The following is a 26489-nucleotide window of genomic DNA, read 5'->3' on the forward strand; positions in this document are numbered from 1 at the left end:
TTTTCAATCTTAGCTTTAACAAGTAATTCATCTTTAGGGTGAATCTTTCAAATCTTTTGCTTTACAAGTTTAGCATCAGGAATTAGGACAATGTTATGAGTGACAATATTAGGATCTAGGCCAAACATGTCAGAATATATCCAAGCAAAGATCTCAGGGAATTCATGTAACAACTCAGCATATTGTTTTTGCTCTTCTTCGTCAAGACATTTCCCTATCTTGATGATCTTATCTTCAGCACAAGGATCCATCTTGATATCAATGGTGTCATTTATTAGGAGATTGCTCTGTTGAGGAGCGTCTTTTAATTGAGGAAATTATTTAACTATCTCATCGTTATTTATTTCTTTCCCAAAGTAAGCTTCCACATTTAGACAATAGGGAAAACTGTGGTTATGGTGATAACGAGGAAGGTTGTGATAAGCTCCCAAGAATTCAGCTAAGGAATCATCGGCAGAAAAAACATCCAAAGAAAAGATACAAGAAGGGTCACAGTTAATATATTCTAGATATTTTAGCGAGAGAGAAGCAGAAATGACATTAACACTAATAGATGGTCTCTTAGAGGCTTTAGTACGATTGAAAAGATCATAACCAAGACCAAATGTTATATCACGAAAGTTGTTTTCCAAGGGAACCTTAATCCCTTGTTCTTGAGCACCACATCCATCTCCATCATATCCACACCTAGCTAGGATATGAAAACCAGGACCATAAAGGTTAGTCCATTTTGAAGAAGGAGGATTTTTAAAAAGTGAAGGATCAAAATCCTCTAGACCAGAAACTAAGGGAGACGGAGTCTGAGAATCTGCCACAAATTTATTACTCAATGGCCCAGATAAAGTATATTGCTTTTTAAGTTCTTCTTCTTCTTTCTTCTTTTCGACCTTCGGTTCTCTAGGGGGAATTCTGTATTCCCCTATGAAAGTAGGATTGAAATCCAGGGATCCCCAATCATCTTCTGCAAGAATATTTTTAGGAGTGAAAGTGTTCTCAATCATAGAGTTGGGCTGAGAAGACTCTTCTTCAAGAACCTTAGATCCACATGAGGAAGCATTGGGAATCGAGCCAAATATAGGAGATAGGTTTGATGAACTAGTCACACTAATCAAAGTAGAAGCTTTAGAGGAATTTTCTAAGATAGTTGGGGAAGAATTGATTGAAGAGGATTTAGAACTTGATGTTTGTAAACAAGCCTAGAATCTTGTGTCACCTAACAAGGTGTATGTTGTGTTGTTGTGAATAAACTTGATTTGCCTATGGAATGTGGAAGGAATAACTTGCATGCTATGAATCCAAGGCCTTCCTAGAAACAAGTTGTATGTCAACTCTCTAGACATGACATGAATAGGTGTAGTTAAAGTAACATGACCTACCTTAACAGGAAAGGTGATGATACCTACTGAATATTTATCAACAAGCCATAGATAGTGAGAGAATTAGGCTTAATAAGAGATGTGTCAACATTGATCTTATGCAACAAGTTAATGCTACAAACATTAAGGCTAAAACCATTGTCCACTAGTTTTCATCTTATCACACTATCATTTATGATTACCACAATCATTAAGGGATCATATTATTGTTTAACTTCACTAGAGGGTAGCTCATCTTGTGTAAACATAATCTGAGCCTTAGGTGTTACAATAGAGTGAATCAAAGAAGCCATATTATTGGATGTCACTGCGGGTGGGAAATTCAATGTTTTCAAGGCATCTTGTAGCATTCTATGTTGAGTCGAGGAAGTTTTAAGCAAATCCAAAAGGGATATCTTGGCAGGAGTAGCTTTAAGTTGTTTGACAAGATCATATTCTTTACCAAGGGTTTGTGAAATGTGAGCTGCTTGAGGAAGAATGAGTTGATGATTAGGTAGAGGAGTTAGAACAATTGGAGGAGGGTTAGGTTGCCTATTGTTTCTCATGTTCTAGGTATGGGCAACTGCATTATAACTCTCCTTAGTTAGTTTTCTAGCATAGCTATAAGGACTCTTAGTGGGATTCCTTCCTTGAACCGTAATGATAGGCTTGTTTGGAGTGGTAAAACAATCATGACTATATCCACCTTGAACCGTGAAAAGAGGTTGATTAGGAAGAGGTGAAGTTGGAGAAGGACAAGAACCTTGGACAACAAAAAGAGGTTTTCTATGTTCATTCACATTGATCATATTGATTAACCTTTTAGATGCATTATTCTTGTTTGAATGTTTAGGCAAAGACATAAAGTCATCAAGGGCATCATCCAATAAAGCATGGTCATAGTGATTGAAAGGCTTATCTTTAGACTCAAAAGCAGACATAACGTCATAGAGGGAATCATGGGAGTCAACTATGTTGCTAGATATAGTGGAGGAGTTGATAGGAATGTACCCATGAGAGGGATTATTCAACTTATCTTTCTCATCACCACGAAATGGCGTAGTAACAAGGTTGATTAATTTTTGGCAAAATGAGAGTTCAGAAGGCTTAGGGTTCAAAAACTCATCTAGAGCTTCATTTAATTCATCCCCACTAAACTCATAATCAAAAAAATTGAATACATCATCAAAAGAATGAACATCTTGCAAATAGAAATCTGACATTTTGAAATGAAAATTACATGAAACTTAAACAAACAATGCAAGGAAAATGAAAGGAACCTATCTTTTTTTTTCCTTTTGTTCTTTTTCTCTTTTTCTCTTTTTGTTTTTGAAAGCAAATGAAATAAAATAGATCTAGATATAACATACAATGCAATGAAAATGAAATTGGATTCACGTTGGGTTCACCAAATATGTGTAGGGGAAAAAGTGAGACTTAAGTATGGAAACCCTAATCCCACTCTCATACACACTCATGGAATATGAAAGAGCCTAGGGAGGTAATGCGCGTCAGCTACTTCTTATGAGAAAGAGAGAGCCATGGATTACCTCTTAGATTTTCTATTCCTTTGTTGTAAATCAGAGAGAGGAATGATGCAAAATGCAATCTAACCTAGAAAGCAAGCAAGCAAGCAAATCCTAATTTGAGAATGCAGATCAAAGAACAACTGATACACTACTACAAAATATAGATCAGAAGGAAAAATTAGAGGTGCACTTGTGTTTGAAATTTGAGAAGAAATGTTCGAGACCAAGGTGCCATGCCACTATCCTGATTTTGCAATTCTGGAGCTGAAACTGATAGGAAGGATTCTGGAGCCTGCAAAGTGTTGTTCTGCCAAGTCCTACTGATAGAGGGCAAGTCCATGGTGCCATGCCACTATCCTAGGAAGGACCAGGGAACCATACCCCTATCCTTGGGGTTTCCACCAAGATTTGCAACCCAGAACTGTCCTTGTGTGCTCTTTCAGGCTCAAAACTTCCAGTGACGCTCGGATCCAAACCATACTTGAAGCTGAAAAAGAGGGTTTGGGGTGGATATATAAGGTTTTACATTAGTAAAACCCCCATTTTGGTGATTTCCACCTCCAAAAATAACCGATAATGTACTGAAAAATATGTGTGCAAGAACCTTGTGTGTGTGCAAGATCCTAAGAATGAAAGTAAACAACCTAGAGAAACCCCAAAGAGTAAACCCTAATTGCTTATAATTGACAAAAGTAAATGCTCTAAATCCACAACGGAAAGTGATATAAAGCATGAATGCGAATCAAAATGAAGCTTATGCAAAGACATGAAAACACCATGAAACCATACCCAACCCCAAGGGAGAGGTACAAGCCAATCGTCAGTCGGTGATCTCCTATGGTTCTTCTACATCTTCAAAAGCCCCGAATTGATAAAATGATGTTGGATGAATGTTGAATGTTGTTGAAGACTTCAAAGATCTTCTCTTTCGCTGCAAAGAAGACTCTAATACTCCAAAAAACCTACTCTTAGATTCTTAGAAGAAGACCCCTTCAAATGAAGAAAGAGAGCTCTTAAGTATGAAACCCTAGATCTTAATTTCATGTTTAGGCGACCTAGGATTTGAATTTCCCGCTGATATTTTGGGGTTAAGCATTATTATATCATAGGATTGTGCTCCCAAAATTTCAGGGAAAAAGCTGCGGACCATGTGCATTCTCGCCACAGTCCGACCAAGTTTTCACCAAATTTTTGAGGCTATTAGATATAATGATATTAGAGCGCATCCCAAAGTCACAACTAATTTTGAGATGTTTTGATATGCGAAATTAGGCCTAAACTGTCAAAATAAGACATAATTAGGGTTTATGATTAAATGATTCATTGGAGGAATAAGATGAAAAGGGGCACACTTAGGGTAAAGGGCCCAACTTTAGAATATATAAAGTGATGAAACATGACCTTAGATTTAATTAAATTAACTAATTAAATGCTTAAAGGGGAATGCAAAATGAAAGATGCAAGACACACTAAGGCGGGGGCTAACCTAAGTGTGAAATTGTACCACCCTAGCAAGGGTGTACAATTACGACACTACATTGTTCATCTTTCAATGAACTCATTAATGGTTGTCATGTTTAAATAGTTGTCATGCTTCAATGCTTTCAATGTTCTCAAGTTTCAATAGTTTCAATACTTGTCATGTTTGAATAGTTTCAATAGTTGTTATGTTTGAATAGTTTCAATGTTTGATGTCCTAAATGATTTAAATTATTCAATGGTGCAAATAATTGAATTTGTTGACTATTTTAATGGTGCAAATGTTTGAATTTGTCAAATATTGGAATTTTTGAGGGTTTTTTCAGTTTCTCGATTTCAATGGTTCAAGTGAATATTTGAATATTAAAATGTTTGAGTCTTTGTGAGTTTTAGGGTTTGTGGGTTTGAGGGTTTGAATGCTTTCAATGGTTTGAAGGGTTTCACTATTACAATAGTTTCATTGTCTCAATATTTAACAAATTTCAATTCATTGCTTCAATTTTTAAATGTACATTCAATGCTTGAATGGTTACATGTCCGAGGGTTTACACTCAATTAAATAGAAGTTTATTTGGTTGATTGTGAGTTAGTTGTCAAGATACTGTTACTGTTCTTCTTTCAATGAACTTATTAATGGTTGTCATGTTTCAATACTTTCAATGTTGTCATGTTTCAATAGTCTCAATACTTGTCATGTTTCAATAGTTTCAATGCTTTGATAACCCCAACGCTTTAAATTAAATTTTGAATGTTCAAAAATGAAAGTCTTAATACTTGTCATGCTTCATTGTAACTAGTATTGGTTCTTTCAAATAATGCATAAACAGTAAATTAGAAACCCTCAAACCCTTAGACATGAATAGTGGCATGTATGTGCAAATGTGTATGCACATGTGTATGTATACACATGTGTATGTATTTACACATGTCTATGTATGTACACATGTGTATGTACATGCATGAATCTACATGACTTACAACTCAAATTTGAAGACATTCACTATATGGACATGTACATTTATGTATGTATGTACATGCATGTACATATGTGCATGTACAAGTATATACAAATGTGCGTGAACACGCATATACATATTTGCTTGAAAATGTATATACATTGGTGTGAGGATCCACTATGTGTGCACCCTAACTTTGGGGACAACATGCCATGCCACGTGGAATGAGAGACCAACTTTGACCTCTGCCCAAGTACTCCATTGACCTGGCTACAACAAGGTCATTGTGTCTTTTGATCTCCATTCACATGTAATGTGATGATTGGGCCAATATGTCAACAATTTGAACAAGAAGCCTCCAACCTTGCACAAATTATACAAGAACCCAGGGACCTTACTCAATTTGAAATAGTTCTTAGGCAAATTGAATAGTTAAGTTCAAACAACTTTGTTCCTCTACTCCCAAACAATGAGGACATGCCATTGTTTCAAAACCTTCATGCTCTTCAATTATCAAAGGGGCCGAAGGAAGTATGAAGGGAGAGCTTGGTGGATTGGGTGCATCACAATTCAAAAGTATTAATATTTTCAAATAGTTGTGTGCCCTCATTGGAGTACCTGAATTCATGGAAGGTCAGGTGAGGTGTAGTTAATGGCATTGCAAGGAAATTTTCAAAGTAACTGGAGGAAGTATGGAGGGAGAGCTTGGTGGATTGGGTGGCTATGTAGAAAAATGCCACGTGGAGACCTCGGTCGATGGTACAAAATGACACAATTTTGACAACTAACACCAATGGCGAGGTTTTTGAGGTGTTCAATTGGCAAGGTTTCAAGTTGGGCACCCAACTCAATTGTGCTAAATTGATACATCAAAACTATTGCCATAAACATTAGTCAATAGATGAAAACTGTAGCATGTAGTTATTCACACCTTTTCTCAATCATACCATCACATGTGAATTGTACCAACATATCAAACTTCCCTTTCCAACCCGAAACCATTGGACTTTGCAAACCATTCAAGCATTGAATATAAATGTAACATATGAAAGAATTTGAGACATTCAAACATTGGAGTGCTTGAACTATGCAAACCAATTATGCATTGAATGCACATGTAACCATTGAAAGCATTTGAAACCTTTGAAACCCTATAACCCTCAAACAATTGAAACCATTGACACATAATAAAGTATTCAAATTGGCAGAAATAGTCAATCATCCCATTACTTGTATGTCACCAATCAATATGTCTACCAATTCCTCTATTACATCAATTTCCACACATTGTGTGTAAGTATCAATCAAAATTAAACAAGAACTATTATCCAAAATGTCTTCTTAAACTTCATTTGAAAAAACTTGGCAAAATAATTCTTGGCCTTGAGCTTGATGGCCATAGTGTTGCAATGGGTGCCATGTTCTTGTCAACATCAATTGACTCACTGGTACTTAATTCAAGTGGCATTGGGTTGCAATATCTAAGGCTGGCACCATATGGTGACACCCCTGCAATATGTTTCAAAGTACCAGGAAAAGTAGGTGATGGGGAAGTAGGTGAATAATTCATGCCTATTGGAAAGTTGGGAAACATTGTGTTAATTAGATCCTGCATAACAGGGTGTTGGTCGGGCAAAGGCATGGATGAACTAGATTCACTGTTCAACAACGTCTTTCTTGCCAACTCATGGACCTGCTCTGAGATTGCCCTTTCCTCAGCCTCACATTTCTTCCTTGCATTATCTCACTGTAGTTTTTCAACCTTTTCCTTCTTCTCTAATTCCTTTAGCCTTTCCTTTTCTTGTTGTAAGATTGCCTTCTCCTTTCTCAACAGTGCATTAGTTTCTTTGGCCAACAAACTTGTTGCCTTGTTTGTTTTTATCTGCTCTCTCTTTCTTTGTTTCCCCTCCTCTATTTCTCTACTCCTCATCTCTGCAAACTCGACACCCTCGACAAACTCATTAGAAGTTATCAACTTCCCTTCCTGTGCCAAATAGATGCCAGTTGAAGCCCCTACCACTTCTCTGGTTCACAATGTGAATGGGCAACTTTAAGAATCGTGAAAGTGTATTATGGTATTATGATTGAGGTGTCTCACTTCCTTGTGACATTAGGCTCTCCTCTTCCACATTACAATCTTGTGTTGCTTCTTGTGTCAAACCTGCATCATTTCCATTGTCAGAGTCACCACAATTTGCATAGTAATGCACCATTTCCGGAATGACACCTTCTAGTGGTGAAGGCAAGCTAGATGTCCCCCATTCGTCTTTTCCTTCCAAATCAACACTGAGATTCACCGCCCCTTCCACCACCCAAGATGGTGCAATTCATTCAGATGGAAGGCCAAGACTCTCGTCCAAAGTGTCAACTATAACTTCATCAATGTTGGTGGTTGCCTGTTCCATGTCCACATGTGTAGTTGAATCCATTTGATGGCTGGTCGCAATGTTTTTCGCAACCAGTTCTGGGGAGACATGGACTCCCGAAAGGCTGAGCATGTTTTGCACTGTAGATGCATCTTCCCCATCATTAATGTGGAATGTGGTGCTGGGCTACATGTCTTGGGTGAGGGCATCAAGATTGAGGGGCCATATCATTGTCCTTTTGAACCCCGCAACAATGTTTGAAACAATCAATTCCTTGGCCAAAGAATTGCTGCTAAATTCTATCAATTCAACCCTCCTAATTTCTAGATCGGGGAAGCTTTCTAGCCATGTGACTCTTTCTGATTTGAAGTATGTTTTGAATGGAGAGAATACACTCACATCGAGTGGCTACAATTTGTGAGATGTGTGAGATGGCAATGTTAGAAAGTCTATGCCCAACATCCTTGCCTCTTGGATGGTTGGAAATGCAACAAGGTTGCCATGGCTGTTGAATATCAACAAGCACCTATTCGTTGGTGATACAACCCCAGGGACATAACACTTGAAGTGGTGCAACCAACTCATGAATAATTCCTTGGTCATCCACACATGTTGTTGCGTTGCCATGCAAGCACCAAGTTTGCATTTAGCTATGTAATTTTGTAACTGCCTCTTGCCTTTGAACATGTAGAACCCTAAAATGCTTTGTCCGGAAGCATTAACACATCAAAGAATTGTGATCCACTCATGGCTCTTCAGAAGTATATAAGACATGTTTTGGCTTCATTTCCTCACAAGCACTCTCATTGCCCCATTTATTCTAGCCATAACACCTGTTTCATCACATTTCCAAATGCGGACAGGACCATATGGATTAGCAACATATGATTTTTACAATGTCTCGTAAAAAGAAGAAACAACTGATGGTCTAAGACACAATGCTTGGTCTTTGTCGAGGCCTTCGTCTGTCTGCAAGCTGAGTTCACGATGTTTGGCCTTGAATCCAGACCACCATGAGTTTCCAGGCATGCCATCCTTGAAAGGGGTTGGTCTACCCTCACAAATATGAGAGACAACTACCTTCAAGTTTATGATTTCAAGGCCATGACCACAACCAGCCATCTCTTGGCACCACTGCACAATCTCCTCTTCTTCTTGATATGTGATGATGGTTGGTAGACCTTTCTTGGACGTGGTGGTCAGACCACCCAACCATTTTGATAGTGTTGCAGCTAGGATGCCCCACTTCCTTGATGCACCCCGTATGGACATGTCGTTGCCCTCAACATCTTGGAGTGCACCTTCCATGTTTATTGCCAAACACAGCTTCTATTGCATTGTTACTTTTCTTTTAGTTTGAGGTGGACTAGGTTGGTCCACCGTGGCCGGGATAGGATGTTCATTTGGATCATCTTCTATTGGGGGTATAGGGTCTGCCTGGATTTGAATAGGAGGTAGGGCTTCTGCTTCAACATTGAAAGTGACACCCCTTTTTTGTGAACACGCCCTTGTGCATGCTGATCTCTTTGAAGCACGACGAGACATCTTGTCTGCACAGAACAATATGAACATGAATGTTAGCCATTAAAACAATGTTTAATAAATATAGGCCACCATTACTGATATGAATAAGTTTATGTTATCCATTCAATCTTTTTTGAAGATTAATATAGCTATACTCTTTTGAATTTGAATACTACGAGATCGAACCAACTAACCATGTCATTTTGTAAATCGATGTGTGCTGATCAGTGCCAATAATGATGCTTGATATGAAATGAATGTGCAATTACAAATTGAATGACAACAAGGTGCAACAAGTCAACAAAGCTTGAACAGTAGGGCTAGGGTTCCCTTTTATGAAACTCAAAATTTTAGCAATTATTTGATTGTTTTGTGTATTGGACACTTGTTTTATTGTTTTTTGTATTGGACACCTATTTCGGTATGGATTCATGGTCAAAACCTTCTGGGTTTTCTAGATGTGGGGGTGTAGCTAGACTGCGTTCTTTCCAAAGAATTACTTGACTGTATAGATGGGAAGGGGTGCTTGGCTTACAATAAGGTTGGATGTATATTTTGGTAAAAATCCATGATGGGATTTGTTCATCCACTATTGTATGAAGCAGGCATTGCCAGGACAACTTTTGAGATCAATATCGGACTTGAGGACCATAGTTTTCTAAGAAAAATCTATTGATATAGTTGGTTTGCCACGATTGGAGGCTAAGGCTGAATAATTTTGAAAAGAAACAATATCTTGTGGGGAAGACAAGATCATCATAGGAGTATGGACAAAGAAAGAATCGGTCAACATGATGACCATGCTTGGCTAACCACTCTTGATGTGCTCGAATTCGGGGATATGCGATGTTAACAGGGTATTCTATGGGTGGAATTAAAGTGTGAGGTGGGGAAAGTTTCACAAAGATAGTTCAGGATTTCATAATCAGCATCATCTGGAAATAGGGTTTCGACAAGACCTTCACTTGTTAGAATCTCGTGGACCTTGAGATAGTTTTCCCTCTCATATCGATAATTTTTTACAATCTGATAGCATTGATCTATGTTTGACATTTCCACGCTTTGCTGGATCCATGTGTGTTATCTGGAATGTATCATTGTCAATTTGCATCATGCTATATATTAAAAACTTTGCATGTGACCTCAAAACATTACTTTAATTTATATATACATACATGTAGAGTAACTGGCATGTATTTCTACATGTTCTTTGAATTCAAAGATTAGATTGGTATGGAATTGTTAAACACTTGTACATGTCTATGAATGCAAATATTGAATTGGTTTGCAATTGCACAGTAAGTTGTATGCCATTCTATGGATTGACAGACATATATATATGTATGAATAGTGATGCATGTAGTCACACACACACACACACACACACACACACGCAAATACTCTCTCTCACACACACATATGTAAATAATCTCTCTCACACACATATACTCATAGACACATATATATGCAAATATGCTTCAATATATAAATGTATGCATGTATCTGACTTTATATATAATCACATATGTGTATATATATATATATATACTTATTTGTGTATATATAAAATATATGTGTATATGTATGTGTGTGAGTGTATGTGTGTGTGTTTGTGTGTGCATATATATATATATATAAATATGTGCGTGTGTGTTTTTGTAAAGGTATTAATACATAATTGGAGCCCATTATATATATGTGGACCCCATAGAAAGGTATTCATACATATACATCCCATATATATGTGGACCCCATCTGTTGATAGGAGGAAGCCAACTCAGCTGTATACATGGCTGTAGTGTCATAAAATTGTGACCCTTGAAATTTTTGACCACATTAGGGTCTTCACATTGGCGAATCAAATCCCCATGCCTGATCAGAGACCCGAGACTTGCTGAATCCTCAAAAACTGCACTTTTTCTGCCCTCTGCATATCAAGAAACCTGCTTTCTATCCTGGTTAAGGGCAGGACAGGGGTGTGGCACCCCTGCCCCCCCTAGGAAAGGGGCATGGCACCCCTGTCCCTGCCCTATCTTGGGGCCTCTTCTTTCAAACTATGCATTGAACTTTGCACTTAAAGAGGGAAAAATTCCCCTGTGTTGGCTTATGCTAAAAAATCAGCCCATTAACCCTAATCAATGAATATATAAGTTGCATTTTCCCTCCCATTTGCATAAGTTTGAATACATGAGATTGCAGATTCAAGTATTCAAGAGCATTCAAGAATCCTTTCAAGCATTGAGCATTCTCAAGTCTCCCTTCAAGGCTAGGTGTTGCATTCAAGTCAAGGATTCAACCATTGAAGAGGAGATCTCTTTCATCATTCAATTCCATACAAGAAATTCTATCTACATTCCTATTGCATGCTCCCTTGAGGTGATTTACATTTCAGTCTTTCATTTACATTTACTTGCAAGTACTTTCTTTCATCATTTGGTTAATTCCAAAACTGGGGTTTGACCTGAAGGCAAACCCCTAATCCCAACCCTACTTCCTCTCTTTTCTATGTGTAGGTTGCAGGTGCACAGCTGGAAAACCCCTAATACCAACCCCACTTCCTCTCTTTTCTATGTGTAGGTTGCAGGTGCACAACTATTCTTGCAGATTTGGAATCCATTTATAGAGGCGGAAAAACCCTATTCGTTTCGCGAATTTTTTGGAGGATCGTGTGCACTTTCAACACGGTCCCGATGACTTTTTATCAAATTCACAGGGCAACTTTGTCCTGACATATTATAACTAGATCCAAGTGCACAACTTCATCCCACGCTTCTATTTCAAGTTATAATTAGTTCTTTGCTACTTTTACACTTAGTCTCAAAACACATAATTCAACAATCTTTCCATTCTAAAAGAGGGGTTAGATTTTCATTTTCACACCATTATCATTTCATTTAGCATTCAATCTCTTCCCTAAGAGGTTGGATCTAGTGAGTCACCCCCCCTTTTAAATGTAATGTGGATAAAGTGTTTGGAAGGAAATCCGCAGTGAAACTTTCATCTCTCCTTGGAGGGAAGAAAAGCTTTCCTCTTGATCTCCCCATCATTCACTTTTCACCACATCACATTTTGGTGAACTTGAGGTCTTGCATGCTTTCCTTTAAAAATAATTGCATATTAATTTTTTTGCAGACTTAGACATTAATTCATTCAAAACCCTATTTTTTTAAAATTGAAATTGAACTTGTGTTTTGTAAAAAATTGCTTGCTATTGTCTTAGATCTGAAAATTGCTTTGTTTGTCAAATTCAATTTCTTCATTGTCTTGTTCAATTTGCAAATCAAATTCACAAAATTAAGAGGTTAATTGTCAAAACCCTAATTTTCAAAAATCATCTTGAATTTGTATTGAAATTCCATTTAATTTTCAGATTTGTGATTGTTTTCAGACTTATCCTTTTTCCTAGAATTCAAAATTTTAATTTCCCTCCTTTTTCAAAATTCAAAATTTCAAAAATTAAGTGGTTAGATCCTAAAACCCTAATTTTCAAATTTAATTGTATTTTGTTTAAATTTTAATCAATTTCAGTTTTCCAAACATTTTTCAAGGTGTCCCTATCCACTAGGTTTGACCTTTTTCAAATTTGCAAATCAATTCCTCATTTTCTCAAAACCCTAATAGGGTCTATTTTCACATTCAAACCTTAATTTCACCTATCTAGAGATTCTAAAATCAACCAATTTTTTTGGGTTAGCTTTAAAATCATGATAACTTTCGTCCCTGAAAATTTTCAAAAAAGTTGGGAGGATTGTGTGCACTTTTAACACGATCCCCTACTTTTTTCCCGAAATTTCAGGAGACTGTTATGACTGTATTTAATAGCTTAAATCCAAAAAATTGGCTGATTTTGTCGATTTTTGATCCTCTAAAATAAAAAATACCTTCTAAATTCAACATTTCAAATTTCATTTTTTTTTTTAAAGTTAAGTGGTTAATTATAATCTGCCCTGACTTTAAAAATTCTAATTTTGTCAATTTTAAAATTATGTGGTATCCCATTGACCCTAATTTTAAAATTCCAATTTCCTTTCATTCATCATAAAATTATTTTTGAAAATTGTGTCATTTTCTACTTTCAACAAAATTCAAAATTGTTTAATAATTGTTTTGTCAAATTTTGCATTATTCAATTTTTGTACACTTTGATTCAAAATTTCAAATTTTCCCTCTAGTGCATGAGTTTTACCACTACTAGTCCTACCTATACTATCCTCGTTAGATGAAGCATTAGAATTAAATCTTGCCAGGGTTTAATTACTGAGGATATGGAGCATAATTTGAGTGACTTATTTAATGAGGATAATGCTAATTCTTCCCATCCTAATCATGTCCCTATTTATCCAATTGATGAATCCCATGACGATGAAGAAGATTTGACTAGAGTTTCCATAGATCAACTTTCAACAATGGATGTCCCAAGAATACCCTAATAGTGAAGCTCTTCCATTAATTGAAGGCCTTAAATACATGATTCAAAGTGATAAGAATGAAATTGATATATTGCACGACATTTCTCATATTATTGATTTCAATGTCATGCCTATAATGAGTTGTGCCGAAACCCTAGGTTACTCACAACCTCCTACACAGGTCAATCCTTCTATTCCTTTGACTACTCCTATGACTAGTGTTCCTACTTTTACCTCAAACATCATGGCTACTTCAACTCAAAATGTCATCCCTACAACAATTAGTCATGGGGGCAATCCTTATTCTTCATTTAATCCTCCATCTTTACCTATCTCTTCAATAAGCATTCCTATTATCCCTCAACCAATCAATGTGACACAAGGGAGAAATTCATACAACAATTTTATTCCTCCTTTAAGTGTCCCTTTTCCTACTCAGTCATCAGCTATGCCTACATATCATATTGTCCCACCACCTTATTTTCAATCAATACCTTCTTTCAATAACATCACACCACCTTCTCAATCAACCATGTCTAACATCAATTCTTCTACCGAAGTGACCATTAATAATCTTGCTCAAACCGTGTCTTACAACAACAAATTGCTTCCATGAGTCAATCCAAGTTTAGTGTGCCCACATTTGATGTTGTGAGCCCACTTTCTCTTGATATTGTTAAAGCTGTCCCACCTAAGCATGTTGAGGTCCCTTAATTGGAACTCTATAATGGAAAAGGTGATCCTCTAACAAATGTCAAAACATTTCAAACCTTGTGTACTTATTTTCCTTATGATCAAAGATTTCCTGCAAAATTGTTTATAAGAACACTAAGAGACAAGGCTTTACAATGGTATTGCTCTTTGCCTTCTTATTCTATCAATTATTTTCAACAGTTAGCAAATGCTTTCATTCAACAATTTCAAAACAACATTGGTCCTAAAATTACTTTGACTGATTTAATGCATTGTAAACAAGGTGTTAAAGAAAAAGTGACTGATTTTATTGGTAGATATAAGAATTTGTGTGCTCAAATTTCTCTTCTTGTACTTGATAATGATATTCAAAGAATTTTCGTCTCTAATTTGCAAAAAGATATTAGGGGGAAGCTTCTTTTGTCTGAGTTTACTTCCTTTCCACAATTTTGCGTAACACTCCACAATTATCAAGTGGTTGTGAGTCAAATGGAGCAATCTACTCCTATGACTCCGAGTTATAAGGGGGAGAGTGTTCAACAACCATTTGCGAAGTTCAAACCAACATAAGGCTTCATCAATTTCAATGATACAATCGACAACAATAATGTCAATGCTACAACAGGTGTGACTCCTATTTCTAAAATTTTCAAAAGAGAAAGACAATTTACTCCTTTGAATGAATCTTTATAGAGTATTATGTCTCAGTTGTTGCAAAGAAATGTTATCAAACTTCCTCCTATAAAACCAGTTGATCCATCTAAGCTAGCATCCCCTTATTTTAATAACAATACCTTTTGTCAATTTCATCGTCAGCCTGGTCATGATATTGAGAAATGTTTTGCATTAAAAAGTACGATTCAAGATTTGATTGATAATAATACTATATCTTTGGAAGGTATGAATGATAAGGGAAACAAATCAGTAGCTCCTCCTAATCAAAATCTTAAAATTTTTACTGATCCTTTGCCTTCTCATACCTCTAACGTGATTGAAACTGAACATACCTCTTTCTCTCCTTCGGATCTTACTACCATAGCTCCGAATTTAGTGAATATGGTAGAGACACAAGAGACACCTAAGGATCCTTGTATTACATTTGACCCTAGTGAGACCATTAGGGAACCCGATGGCCCTTTATACATAGTTGCAAATGTTAAGGATATACTTTGTTGTGGTGCTCTTGTTGATCCCTCTTGCATAGTTAATGTCATCACCAAGGAGAATATTTTTACTTTACGATTGCATAAACCAATTTATGATGACACTAATGTGGTTGTGAAGTTATTTGATGGATTCTCTTGTCCTACCATTGGTTCTATCACCCTTCCTGTTGAAGTTCACACTAAATCCATGGATGTCAACTTTGTTATCATTCCTTCTTTCGAGAAATTCCATGTGAATTTGGGTTACCCTTGGCTATCTTCCATTAAGGATATTGCTTCTCTAGTTCATAAGTGTTTAAAATTTCCCCACAATGGAGAAATCATAATTGTTAACCATAGCTTATTTTGACCATTCAAAATAAGAACATGTGTTCCTATTAATTTATTTTGGCTTAAGCAATTTCAATCTCTTCCAAAAAGGAGTGATTCTCTTTTCCAATCTTATCAAAATAGGAAGAAAGATATGATCTTATGCTTGAGTCAACCTAGATCCCCAACACTTGATATTCCTATCATTCTCAAAGATGAAATTCTTCCCCTAATGGATAGAACTAATCTTCCTCCTAAGGATGATCCTCTACCTATTCCTATGGATGTATCTATGTCTTCTCCTAAGAAGAAAAAAAATATTCCTCCTAAGGTTAGACCTGTACCTCCTCCTCATGATGGACCTAGTCTCCTTCCTACACCTAATATTCCTCCTTTATATGGTGCAGTTCCACCTCCTTGCTCTTATAGAGAGAAGAGACCTGCCTCTCCTCTTGTCCAACCTAAAAGACCTCAACCTAAACCTTCAATTATCAGAGAGGAGAATATTCCTCCTTCAACAAATGTTCCTCCTTCTTCTCATCCTTTCGCTAAGACTCAACAAAATCATTGTGCAAGAGACTACCGACGAAGACATTGTGCTCGAGCTCATGAAGCTGTTCCTCAAAACATTCAATCAACCCAAACTCCAATAGTTGACATGATTCCCTTTTCTCCTAAGCAAGATGTTGAACCTACATCTCCAAATCATAAATTGCAAAAAACATGCGATGGTTTTACTCCCGTAGACACCTAAAATTGTCCTACCTAATTAAATAAATATTTTATTTATTTAGTTATTTTAGCCTAATTCTTCTATTAATTAAATAAATCTTTATTTATTTAATTAATTCATTTATCCTCTTCTAGCTTTATTTCTCATTTAAATAAATACATTTATTTATTTAAATTATCATTTCCCTAAATTAAGTAAATATCTTATTTATTTAATTGATCCCACTTCTTCTATTAATTAAATAAATCTTTATTTATTTAATTAATTCATTAACCTTTTCTACCTATGACACATGTCATTCATCTCTTAATTCCTACACTACCTACCCTCTCATTATTTTCTTATTTTCTCTACCTACCCTCTAATCATAGCCGACCATTTATCTTTTACACCTGTCAATCTTATCCCTCCATTTCTTATAGTGTCTTCTATATAAGGAGATGCTTCCCTCATTATCAATCCCTCAATGACTACTCAACTACACTAGCATTCGAACTTTCAGATATGGTCTAGCTATCAACCACATTTCCAGTCTTTGTTGAGCTCTTGTGCACATATAAAATCTAAGAGAAAATATATCAAGCAAGATCAATGGAGATAGGAAGAATGGAGATCCAAACCCTATTGGACATGTGATGGTATAATCTTTGTGATTTCATTTGATTTGCATTGTCTTAGGTAATCTTCATATGTTATGGTGGATCTTTATTGATTGTTAGGCTATAGTTTTGTGGTTGAATCTATTTAGTCTTTCAATATTGTTGTTTCCACTTTCACCATATACATTTTGGCACGCCCGGTGGGACTCTTGTCCCTTTTGCATTTAACATCTTTTGTGACAGATTTTTGAAGTTGCAGATCTGACATTTCTGACAACATTTTGATATTTCCGTGTCTGCGCATTTTGAGATCGCATTTTTGATTTTCTGCTGCGTCTGTGAACCTCTTAATTGCGTATGTGTTGCTGATAGTATTTTCATTTTCCAGATTGCAGGTTTTCATTACAGGCACGTCTGTGGGCAGTTTAACCGTGTCTGTGAGATATAATCGTGTTTGTGGTCATTTTAATCACATCTGTGTCTTGCAGATTTTTTTTTTCAGAAACGCGTCTGTGAGGTGTTAAAGAGCTTATGTGTTGAATAATCACGTCTGTGTAGGGTACAATCGCATCTATGTTTAGCTGTTTGCATTTCGGTTTTTTTTTCCAGTTTTAGGGTTTTATTTCGTTATTCGGATTTCAGATCTAGTTTATTTTGAGCTAACATATTCAGATCTAGCTAACAAAATTGGTGCAGCTTGTATTGAAAGCAAAATTATTTTGTCGAAGGCCCCTATTTCACAAAGTCTTTTGGATCTAAAAATTTACCTAACTTGTGTGCTTGCAGGAATGGATGATCACTTGAAACAATCCAAACTACTAACAAATCTTTGTTGCAGGACCTTGGCAAGGGTTTTTTTTTTGATCTTTATTGTGTGCCTTGTTTTCATAGATTATCAAACACTTCAATTGGTGCACTAAAATTGAACCAATGTCTTTTGTGTCTTGGGCAATAGGCTCTTTTTGTTTCATCTTTAGAGGGCTTGTCTCCCCGTGTGGTCATTAGGACTACTAGTGAGGAGAGAATGACCCAAGTGGTAGCGAGGAAAACCCACCTCTTCTGAACCACTATAAACAACTGTATCCATGGTGAAAAATATGGATAACATGTGTTGATTAGTTCATACCGACACTATGTCTCCCCATAAACCCGTTTGATCAAATTTATTTGATTAGTTGTAGGGCGTAACCCCTACCAACTGGGAGCCTTCTGTATTTACAGAGCTGAAAGTGCCACATGTATGGCCACACAAGTAGATGCCCTTACTAGCACCTTTTTGTTTTAGAAGCCAAAATCCTTCTAGTTGTTGGGGCAGGAGGTCTGACCTCTGGAGCAGCCCACACACATACGGTTCTTAGTAGAGATACAAAGTTCACCACAGGGAGTTTTCATGGGGACTGATGCTTGGCTGCCCCGAGAAGTGAGTCCCGAGGGTGGAGCCAGTGGGGTCAAGCATCTAAGTATCTACTCTGCATAGCATAGCCTCATGTGGGATCAATAACTATTGTCCTGGCCAACCATAAGAATTGTGCTTGTCTTATTTTGAACAATCAAACATTCAAGACCAAACATCAAAACATTGTGTCTTTTGTGTCTTCAAGTATATGCAAAACATTTTTACATCAAATAACACACTTTTCTTTGAGTCATTTTTTGAGTCTAAACACTTGCAAACATTGAGTCCTCATCAGCATTGTGTCCTCTTGTCACAAAAAATAGTCAAAAATTTAGATTTGGTCACAACAAAAAAACTTCACGAATTGGAAAAATTGCACTTAGTTTTCAGAAACACGTCTATGTCTGTCAAAATCACGCCTGTGTCATATAAACACGTCTGTGAAGGTCAGAAACGCGTCTTTGTTCTCTTGAGCAACATTCATTTACAAAATCTCAAAAATGCGTCTGTGTCTGACAGAACCACGTCTGTGTCATTAAAGCGCGTCTGTGAAGTATATAGACACGTCTGTGTTCAGAATTGAAAAAACTCACAATCCAGCAAATAAGAGCAATCAGTTTCAGAATTCTTGAGCTTCTTAGGTTATCTTTTCAGGTTTTCATATAGGATTCAACCTACTTATGGGTCTCACAAAGTTTATCATTGCTTTACACCTTGCATTACATTCACATTTGTCTAAACTTGAGTCAAAAAGTCACTTGCTTGTCCTCATCATACTTTGTCAACACATTATATACAACAACATTTTGCTAAGTGGTCCCTCATCAAGGTCTATCACCTTTGGGTCTCATTTGGTCTTACTTAGAGTTAGGGTCAACTTACCTCATCAAGAGAAACTATCATCTCTTTGGAAGCCACACCTACTCTTCTACATACATACTTGGTCTTACATTTTGGACATTGCAAGTACACCTCAGATTCATTTACATTCCATCCAACTCTTGGTCTTCCATACTATTTTCCATTTTCATCTAGTCTCACACATCTTGTTCAAGACCTAGTTCATGGTTGAAACCCGTTCTCAAAAATCTAGGAGACAAGCTAAAGAGGCTCAAGAGTCTGCAAACATGAGTTCCTATGAGTATGACAATGATGTCTTTTTCAATTCTGATCATACCACATTACCTGACATGGATGCCTATAGAAACATTCCAAATGTTGAGAACATGGATAGCACAAACAACAATGACACACACAATGACAATATGGACAACATTTCAGTACACTCAGCAGAAGTGGAAGACTCCATTATGGATCCCCGTTTCAATCAATTGGTTGAGGAATTAATGAGGAGAGATAGACAATACTTCTCACAAGTGATGGCACAAAGTGGAGCCAAGATCCCTCATGATTTTGACATGTCTCAAATAATGGAAAATCGACCTTTGCAACAACCTCACCTCAACAAGGATCAAAGGAAGCCTAGTAGTGGAGGCACTAGAGGACCACATATGGTTCCTGAATTACCATCATCTTTGTTTCAAAAACCTAAGGTCCCATACACACATGGTCAAGCATATGATACTCACCTTCGCAGACCATTATGGAAGTCTTATGTAGAAAAATATACTCAATCACATACCAATGCTAAGGATCAACCACCAAAGCAATTGGATATCCAAAGGCATGTTCAAAATTTGGACACAAGGAAACCCCATGTCAAATTTGGGGGCAACACACTAGAACAAACTCATGCCATTCCTATAGAGTATGGTATATATGGACAAAACAGATATTCCATTCCTCATCATGACTCTATACTAAGTGGTCCATATACACAGTATCATTATAGACCTCCTCCATATGAACATGTGTATGATCAATATCATCCATGTATGCAATATGCTCCTCCTCCACCCGATGCCTCAGGTATGGGATATGGTTCAAGAAGTCCCTCTCCACCTAAGAACAATTTGGAACAACAAATTAAGGACTTACAAAAGAAAATGGAGGACATAAATACACCGAAGCCAACTTACACAATGAGAGACATATGTCCCTATCCATTTGACAAAAGCATTCCAATGCCTCCATTTCCTACACACTTTGTGACACCTAAGTTTGATAAGTACAAAGGAAAAGGGGATCCTAAGGCACATATAAGACATTTTTTCACAGCTTGCATTGAGGTAGCAGTAGAAGAGACATATTTGATGAGATTATTCCCACAGAGCTTAGGTGATCAAGCTATGGAATGGTTCTCCCAACTCCCACCTGGAATTAAGTCATGGGGTGACTTAGCAGAGGAATTTATCCAACATTTCTCATACAACATAGAGATAGACATATCAGTCACTACTTTGTGCAACACCAAACAAAAGGATGGAGAATCTTTTTCATCATTTTTACAAAGATGGATAAATCTAGCCAACATTTTCTCTTGTGAAATTCCACAAAAATAAATGGTAGAGATGTTCACCCAGAATGTTAACAAAGACATTGGTTATGATCTAAGAAAAGCTTGTTTGTCCACCTTCAAGGATGTCATTGAAAAAGGCTTAGTGACAGAGAAGGTCCTAATTGAACAAGGAGTCATTAAGATATTCAAAGAAAACAAAGAGGACTATAAAGGAAAAGTCAAGCCAAGATTTTGGAATAAAAACAAGAACACAGTCAATGATGGTGTTGTTGATGCCATATAGTATGATCGAAAATCGTTTTTCAGGATCAAGTTCTAGAAACAATCAAGTGAATACTCAAACAACTTCCAAATCATGAAGGAAGTACACCCCATTTGGAGAACCACTTGAGTCAGTTTTCAAGAAGTTAGTGGCAAACAAAATAATAACAATTCTAGATTTGCCTCCATATGAGCCAAATATTAAACCAAATTGGTGGAATGATGATGAATATTGTGAATTTCATAAGAGCAAAGGCCATAAGACAAGAAATTGTCATTGACTGAAGAACATCATACAAGACCTCATTGATAGAGGTGACATTGAGATTGAGGGACACTCATCCAATAACTATGATTCAACTATCAATCACATTTCGATGGACAATTACATCTCTACCATTATCATCAAGGACAAAATGCTTGAGAATTCCACCCAAAGACCCAAGATTGTCCTAAAAGGCATTGGATCTTCTTCCGAACCTACCTCTGAATGTAATGTCACAACTCATCAAGGTAAATTCACCTTGCAAGGTGCTCCAGCTAAAAACACCACTTCCTCATCAACCAAACCTGAGTATGACCTTGTAGAATAGTTAGGGAAGACACCCGCACTTATCTCCATCCTTTAGCTTTTACGCATATCCCCCGGACATAAAGCCATTCTTGACAAAATCTTGGGAGACACTTCTGTCCTCATTGATCTGAACGTGGACCAGTTTCAAGCCATGGTGGGATAACTTTCCGTTCCACACTCCCTTACATTTACAGAAGCTGATGACGCCTCCGTGAGCCAACCACATAATGCACCTTTACACATTGAAGCCTTCCTACACAAACATTGAATAAAATGAGTCTTGATAGATGGAGGAGCAGGTCTAAACATTTGTACATTGTGCACTATTAAACAATTGGGATATTCAGATAAAGATGTGAATTCTACAAACAAAATTACTATCAAGGCATATGATGATGAAGAGCACTCATCCAAGGGAACAGTCACTTTACCTCTCAGAGTTGGGCCAGTTACAAAAGATGTGGTTTGTCAAGTTCTTAACCTTGATCTCACATACAATATATTGCTAGGACATCCTTGGATTCATGAGATGAGGGCAGTCCCATCAACATACCACCAATGCATTAAGTTTCCTCACAATGGAGTTGAAATAACAGTTAATGGTGATCCTAATCCATTTATATATTGCAATAACTTGAGACCAAAAATTGAGATGATCATTCCAAGTAATAGAGAAGTTGTCCCTTCTTCTGCATACATTGATCCTGAATCATTAAAACCTTCAACATCAAAACAAGGTGAACTTAAAGGGAAATTTCAAGACAAGGGTATGGGTGAATACACTTTGAATCAAACCATGTGCTTACAAGAAGTTATGAGTTCACCAAAAAAATATGGACGACCACATCCTTCTAAACAAGTATCTATCATAACACTCAAATGGGATCCTACTATCTTCCAAAGATGGGGTGAACTGGAAGAAGAAGACTTATACAAAATGCTTTACGAAGACCCAGAAAATGGTAGACAAGATCACATCAGCATACCATGTGAAAAATATGGCAAAGGATTCAAGATCCTACAAAAATTTGGGTATGATGGCAAAATTACTCTTGGCTTAAGAAAGGAAGGTATCATTCAACCTTTGCAACCCGAATTGACATTTAAAAAGGAGTGCTCGAAAGGACTTGGTTTCATGTCTTCCAAGGTAAATACTCAAAAGGCAGGAGAAGCATTACAAATCAAAGCTGTCAAAGATCAATAAGAGAATCATTACTCCACTGACTCCAATGAATGGGAATAGGATTCAAACAAATCCTTCAGTGACTATGAACTCACCGAGACATTCAGAGAACTAGGTGAACCCACAAAAGAAGAGGAATTTTATAAAAAAATCAAAATTGGTCAAGAAACAACTCCTGAGGATCCCACACAGTCCTTGCCTCTAGGTTCTAGGTCGAAATCACAAAGAATGAGGACACCCATCCCAAAATATGCTACTAGTGATGACAATTTGGATTTGTTCATGATCAAGATAGATGAGGAGAGTGCCAACGATGACCTCCACAATACCTCCATATACCTAAATATTACTGCATCTTTACCCTTAGTCCTATTGACTTTGAAAACATTGAAGGTCTTCCCCTTGTCCATCACCAACTTATTAACTGGGACCATGAAGGACCTATACAGCTCGACACATTCCAAAATGATGAAGCCTTTATTGACTATCTAGGCATATGAGATGATCTTCCCCTTGGGGACCATAAGGCAGGATACACTATAGAACTCAACAGCGTGGCATATTTTGGTGAGGGTGTTGGGCCTTCCAATCGTAAAAATATAAAAATAAAAAACAAATCAAGGGTCTTATGGTGAAAACCACGTTGTGGCACTGTCTGACCCCAAAAAAGTAAAAAGAAAGGACGTATTTGAGGGCGAAAACCTCTTTGAGGCACCCGAAGATGGGAGGCTTGACATTCTCCTGACATCATATGAAGAAAAATCATCTATGTTGGTAGAGGAGACCATCAAAACAAACATTGGTACAAAATAAATTCCACATAACATATTCCTAGCACATTCTTAGACAAAGACAGAAAGATCAAAGTTCATAAGTTTCTTCACAGAGCGACAAATCAATTTTGCATGGTCATACATTGATATGCCTAGACTGGATCCGGATTTGGTAATGCATAATTTGACAGTCAAATCGGGGCAAAACCAGTGAAACATAAATTAAGAAAGATGCATCCACAAGTGGCATTATTAGTCAAAGCGGAGCTTGAAAAATTATTGGATGTCGGATTCATACATCCATTTGACTATCCTGAATGGATCTCCAACTTAGTGCCTGTCAGCAAGCTAGATCGTAGCATCAGAATATGCACAGATTTTAGAGACATCAACAAAGCTTGTCCTAAGGATGATTTTCCATTGCCAAATATTGACCTGATAATAGATCTCATAGCAGGTCATGCGATGTTATCTTTGATGGATGAATTCTCTGGCTATAATAAAATAAAAAAAACATCCGAGGATTAGCACAAAACATCATTTACTTGTCCTTGGGGTACTTTTTGTTGGAACGTCATGCCCTTCGGGCTCAAGAATGCAGGTGCTACATATCAAAGAGCCATGACTACTATCTTTCATGATCTTATGCACGTTACTATGGAAGATTATGTTGATGACCTCCTGGGCAAAACAATAGATAGAGATACACATTTGGACATACTTTTAGTCATTTTTGATCGGCTGGAAAAATATAGTAAGATTAAACCCCAAGAAATGTGTCTTTGGAGTAACCTCCAGGAAGCCCCTGGGATTCATTGTCTCAAAAAGAGGAATTGAAGCCGATCCAGCAAAAGTCAAGGCCATCCTAGAGATACAACCACCAAGAAATATCAGTCAACTTTGATCTTTGCAAGGGAGACTCCAGTCCATATGAAGATTCATAGCACAACTTGCGGATAAATGTCATCCTTTTCAGCACTTGCTACACAAAAACATCAAATTCAAATGGGATGATAACTGTCAACAGGCTTTCTAGATACTCAAAGATTATCTTCTGAATCCGCCAGTCTTGATGCCACCGGTTCCAGATCAACCCCTATTACTATACATATCCACTACTTCAACAACACTGGGGGCACTCTTAGCACAACAAGATGCTGAGGGCAAAGAAAAGGTAGTCTACTACATCAGTCTCACTTTGGTGGGATACGAGCTAAATTACACACCAATTGAGCGTGCTTGTCTCACTGTGGTCTTTGCTTCGCAAAAATTATGACACTACATGCTAACTCATAAAATTAAGTTGGTCGCAAAGATCGATCCATTGAAATACCTTCTCAATAAAGCAACACTTACTGGTCGACTAGCCAAATGAGTGATGCTCTTGAGTGAATTCGACATTGAATATGTGGACAGAAAAGAAATAAAAGGACAAGCTATCGTAGATCAATTAGCAGATGCTCCTATGATAGATGATGCTCCTCTAACTTTAGAATTTCCAGATGAATCCATCTTGACAGTATCACATGCAAAGCCTTGGCAACTATACTTTGATGACTCATACACACAACATGGTGTAGGAGCTGGCATCCTCTTCATCACACCTCAAGGGGATTCCATACCAAAATCATATCAACTATCATTTCCTTGCACTAATAACATAGCAGAATATGAGGCATTAACAACAGGATTACGAATCGCAGTTCAGTGGAAGATACAAGAACTTCATGTTTTTGAGGACTTTTAACTTGTAATTCGTCAAGCAACTGATGACTACGAAACAAAGGATGAAAAATTAATGCCTTACAAAAGAATGGTGGATGACCTGAAACAACATTTCATGAAGTTAAACTTTGAATAGATACCAAGAGAGAAGAATCGAGCTGCATATGCTATGGCTACTATTGCTTCATTGATCGATCTACCACATAATGAAACTATTGGCAAATACACACTCCAATGAGATATTGTAGGTGATTGAAGGTTTTTTCATTGATGGCAACCTTGAAATCCTATGACACTAACAAGACAATTTACCAGCACCAACAACGACAGACTCTACACCGACACATAGAACACCGACAATGAAAGGAAGTATACCGACACCCAGGCCAACATGAATTTTGTTTATAATATATTTTGTAATTAATTGTAAAATCATTATAAGCCGACTTGGAAAGTTGTAAAATGACTCATATATGTATGAGATCATTATAGAACATTTTAAAAAGAAATATATAGGCAGAAATAAGGCAGAAATATATAGGCGAAATGATAGGTTAAGGGTTTATGTATGAAGCAGAGCTAAAACCGGTACTAGATTTGGCATAGTAGATGCTATTTTGAAGCAGTACAAGACATTGGATTTGCATAATCCATTTTTTAAGTCAGTGAGACTTCCCATTGTGTAATTGAGCAGTGAGCTCTAAGCACTTGGCCTTCCTGCATGTGCAGGCCCCTATTGTAGCAGTAATATTCTCTTATTGGCAAGTAAGTGAATATTGTGGGTCACAAATCCCACCGAGGTTTTTCCCACACTGGGTTTCCTTGTTAAACTACTATGTTATGGTGTGCTTTTTATGTGGTTGATGTTATCTCCATTTATTGCATTACATTTTGTTTACCGATATACAGTATTGATATGCTTTACATGTTTTAAGTTAAGAAAATTATCAAACCAGTTAGATACTGATTCACCCCCCTCTCTCAGTATCTTTGGGAATCCTAACAGAAACCCTCTATGAGTTCTTGGTGGATAACCTTTT

The sequence above is a fragment of the Cryptomeria japonica genome, chromosome 3 (genome assembly GCF_030272615.1).
Source record: "Cryptomeria japonica chromosome 3, Sugi_1.0, whole genome shotgun sequence".
In the NCBI taxonomy this organism is placed as follows: domain Eukaryota; kingdom Viridiplantae; phylum Streptophyta; class Pinopsida; order Cupressales; family Cupressaceae; genus Cryptomeria; species Cryptomeria japonica.